The sequence below is a fragment of the Silene latifolia genome, chromosome 2 (assembly GCF_048544455.1).
Source record: "Silene latifolia isolate original U9 population chromosome 2, ASM4854445v1, whole genome shotgun sequence".
Lineage (NCBI taxonomy): Eukaryota > Viridiplantae > Streptophyta > Magnoliopsida > Caryophyllales > Caryophyllaceae > Silene > Silene latifolia.
The window spans coordinates 157945578-157950365 of NC_133527.1; the positions used below are offsets into that span (position 1 = coordinate 157945578).

At 39.1% G+C, this 4788-nt stretch overlaps 1 non-coding gene across 1 annotated transcript; it reads right to left on the reverse strand.

Annotated features, from left to right (window-relative positions):
* Positions 1-3761: 3761 nt before the first annotated feature.
* Positions 3762-3869, reverse strand: LOC141644790 (small nucleolar RNA R71). Its single transcript, XR_012544397.1, has one exon. It is a non-coding gene; the product is annotated as a small nucleolar RNA R71 (small nucleolar RNA).
* Positions 3870-4788: the final 919 nt, after the last annotated feature.

The following is a 4788-nucleotide window of genomic DNA, read 5'->3' on the forward strand; positions in this document are numbered from 1 at the left end:
TTTATTGTTCTCACCTTTCAAAATCCAAAATCACAAAATTAGTTTCATGTATTGCATAGTGTGTGCATGAACTACACCCATCCTTGGACATTAGCAATAATGTCTAGATCGGTTTGGGGAAGGTAATGCATACACAACGGGAGGTAATCTAAATTATCCTCTCCGTCATAAACAAAAACCATGCATCATGTAGTGTAGATTAGTGTAGCTTGCATTTAGTGTAGAAATCATGCATCATGTTTGCATAATTTTCCATCATTTTGGCCATTGAGGACAATGCCCATATTAGTGTGGGGATGGGGAATTCTAACTTAACTTTTATTCAAAAATCCAAAAAATTGAAAAATTTCGAAAAACCATAAAAATGTGAAAATTGAAAAACCCAAAAACATGTTTATTTCTTTTGTAGTGTAGTTATGTATATATTGTATATATTGTTTGTTCTATCCTTGTTCACATTGATTGACTACGCCACATCCGAGACATGAGGATCATGAAGACCGCATTGGTATGATCTTTCCAATCTCATTTTTCCTCTTTATGTTAATGACTATGTGGCTTTATTTTGATTGATGCGGTATAACAATGTGAACTTAGGACTTGAATTTAGTTTATATGTCATATTAGTTGATAGAATCACTTGCATTAGAATGTATATAATAGTTGCATCATGGCATGTAGTTGCATTTAGATAAAACATTTTGAAAAGTGCCTAATTGAGAACTTTGACAAGAGCAACTAAGCCATTACAAATACTTTTTCAACTTAAGACTTTGCCTACTAGAATGGTTGTAAAACACCCTAGGTTGTGTCATACTAGTGTCTTTTGACCCATGACCCAAAGCCTAGTCAAGGGTTTGCATGTGAGTCACCTATCCAACCCCGTGATGCGATGTGGACTTGGTTAACTTGTCTAGGTGACCTTGATTGACCTTGTGGTAAGGCAACCCAAAAATACTTTCTATCAATAAGTTTGAAGTGCTCATTTTGAAAATTTTGTCATGTGGAAGTAATTTATTGCTAAGGAAACCTCAAATGTTATGAAATGTTGAAATGTTGAGAAATTTAGTTGTTTTGATGGAGGCGTACCACTTCGATGTGCTTTGGAGAGGGATCCATTGAATTGGGCCCCACACGGTTGTGAATTCGACCGCCCAGAGACAGAGTGACTATCACCCCGAAAAGCTATTGTCTAGAGGTTAACCGGTTGCCTAATAAGCGATTGGCGAAAGCAAAGGACACTAGCCCGGAAGGGACAAACCCCATCTTAAATTTTTGAAATGTGAAAGTTAAATGAGGACAATTTTGAATACTAGTCATATCCACCCTTTGTTTATAAAGATTTGAGCATTTCATTCCCAAAAAGCCTTTTGTCAAACCACTTTGTCGAGCTTGGGAGGATCCATGACCTTTACTTTTGTAGAGAATTCGAGACTTGTCATGTCATATGCTACTAGCATCATAGGGATCATCATTTCACCACCATCCGATCGCTCTTGACGAAAGCATTTGGAAATTGAGGACGAAAGTAGTCTAGTTTAACACCATTTGGAGGTGATTTAGTGCCATCCTCTTAGCCTTAGTGATTTGTTGAACTAGTATTTGTGACGGAATAAATGCTCTTAAATTTGTTCTCTTTTAGTTGACTCCGCCACTTGATGAGGAAGTGGCTATTCCTTTCGTAGATGCATCCATTATTTGATTTTGTGTGCTTAATGTTTGGATGTGTCGCCATTTTGGCAAGACCCACCTTGCCTTGCAAGAAGGCATCCTACCTCATGGTTGTCTTGTTGTGAGTTGAAGGGGCGGAGTGAGACCCGCTAATTGTCTCATATAGGCTATGTTATTAGGTTAGTTTAAATAATGGTCCTAGTCTTTGTCACCTCTTTACTCGGGACGAGCAAAGGTTCGGTTTGGGGATATTTGATGTGACCATAATTAGAGCATATTTATTCCCCGAATTAGCCTTGTTCCCATGCTTTTTAGTGCATATTTGGGTCATTTATTGTCTTTAGTTCTTTGTTTTGCATATTCTTTGAGATTTTGATCCCTTGGTAGGAAAGGAGTGCAAATCTTGCATTTTCATGGCAAACGAAACTAAATTGATCAAATTCAATGACCAAGCATCAAGGAGAGACAAGATTAGAAGGCCTTTGTACATATGATAGTAGATGAGCAATGTTAAGAAAGGATCCTTGCATCCCCGAGGAAATCCCCAAGGATTTTATGAAGAAAAGGGAAGAAAAGAAGAAGAAACCATGCTGAGCTACAATCCGAGCGGATTGCCTTGAATCCGCCCGTCCTCCACAGCACAATCCGTGCGTCTTCCTCCGAAGACGCCCGGGTAAGCAGCCACCGAGAATCCGCCGGATTCCCTTGAAGACGCCCGTCTTCCCCGCTACAATCCGCCCGTCCCGACACCAATACGCCCGGATTCCGGCCCAAAGACGAATTCGTCTCTTCATGCATCAAAGAAAGAAGCCCTTCCTTCGAAAAATACCGGCTTCTCCCTGCTCAATCTAAAAAGTGTAATTACTAGTTTAGCCCTTAGTTAACCCTAATGCATCCACCTAATTTCCACTATAAATACCCCATTAGTCTAATTAGAAGAGGAGGTTCTTCTTATCAATTATTAGAGTAGTTAATATCAATCAAATCTCTCTTTAGTATTGTAATCAACAATTAATCAAGTTTTAATACAAGTTTTATTTCCTTAATCTCTCTTTTGTTCATCCTTTATTTTGGGTAATTGAAGATTATTTGGGTTATTATTGGGAGATTGACAACCTCTCAATCAAGCATCAAGTACTTCTTTTATTCTTTGCTTTATTATTGGAATCATTAGTAGGTATAATTCTCTTAATCCCTTTTTAATTATTGTTAATTACTTTCATTTATTCATCATGTTTCCTTTTGTTGGTATGATTGACAACCTTGCTAGCATGATCAACATGATAATGAGTGAGTAGTGACCTAGCTAGGGTTAATGGGTAATTAGGGGAAACCAACATGGGGAATGATTCATGCTTAAATTAATATGCTTTCATGGTTTATTTGCTTGCTTGTTTTGATCTCAACTCATGAACATGTTATGTTTGATGAAATGTGAGCCTATGAATCCTTGCATTTTTTTACCCATCACCTATCTTTTCAATGAGACTTGTAAGACATAAACCAACTCGAGTCTCATTAGACCATGCATGTTGTTGAGTAGGGAAGACTAAGTCGACTTGTAGGTGTTGTACAATCTAATCGATTCGGCTCCGGGACCCAAACTTTTCTAGGATTATAAGATATAACCCAACTCAATCCATCACAACAATAATTGCTTGCTTATAATTTGAGAACATGTTTGTATGATCAATTCCCATGATTCCCCTATGACCCCATGATACCCTAGTGCTTTTTATCAATTGTTTACAACCCTTTTATTTCATCTTGCTTATTTACTTTCATTGCTATTTAGTTAGTGACCTTCTACATCAACCTAAATTGTGACACCCCTAAGACACCACTAGTTTCAATAGAAATATCATCTCAATTACCGTCCCTTGGGATCCGACCTTTACTTGCCTCTTTACTAATTGTAGAGTTGTTTGTGAAGTTATAAATTGTGTTTTGATTCGGACGTGACCCAACGACAACATCTATTCAATTGTGAGCACGAAACGGACCGATCACCGCACCACCTTGGGAATAACCAATTGGGAGACATTGGCTCTTGCTTTTTACCAAAAGGTTTTTCCACCGAAGAAAACTCAAACTTTGAGGAGCCCAATCACCGGATTCCGTCAACAAGCTCTTGACAGCTTATATGAAGCTTGGGAGAGGTACAAAGAGCTTCAAAGGCAATGCCCACATCATAGGTTAGATGATTGGTTTCTAGCATTAACATTCTACAATGGATGTTGTGCCGAGTCCCGAAGGATTCTTGATTCCGCCAACAATGGGCGGTTTGATCAAATTGACACCGATCTTGCTCATTCCACGATCGAATCTATGGCGATCCATGATGCCCAATACGTTAATTCCCGAGTTGTGCCATCTAAAGGTAAAGAAGAATCCTCTAACAACTCCGTTTTGATAGCTCAAATTGCTTTGCTCCAACAACAATTGGCGGAGAGGGATGCTAGAGATTCCATTCAACAAGTCAATGACATGTCTTCAACGAGCCAAATCATTGTGTGTGAAGGTTGCGGAGGTGCGGGCCACTATGCCGCTCATTGCCAAGCTCCCATTGAAGAGGTAAATGCTTTTCTAGCTTTAAGACAAAATGCTTATCCACCGGGTACATTCTCAAACACGTATAATCCAAACTCAAAATTTCACCCGAATATGTCTTATAGAAGCAACAATGTGCTAAATCCTCAACCACAACCCCCACCACAACAAAATGCCTATGTCCCTCAATAACAAAAATATATTCCTCCACCGGGGTATCAAAATCAACAAAGGCCCCCACAAAACAATTTCCAACCAACTCAACTTCCACAACAAAATGCCCAACAAAATAACCAAGAGGGAGGTAAGCTTGAGGGCTTGATAATCTGTATGCAAAAGGAATTGTTGGCTCAAATCTAAAAGAATTATCAAGCTCAAAATGTCGCAATCAAAATGTTGGAGCAACAAATGGCTCAATTGGCCTTATCTAGCTCTTCAAGGAAATCGGGTCAACTACCCCCTCAAGGTGAGCAACCACATGCTACCCTTAATGCTATCTCCTTAAGAAGTGGTACGAAATATGATGGGCCATCCATGCCCAAAGAAGATGAGGAGGTACTTGTTGAG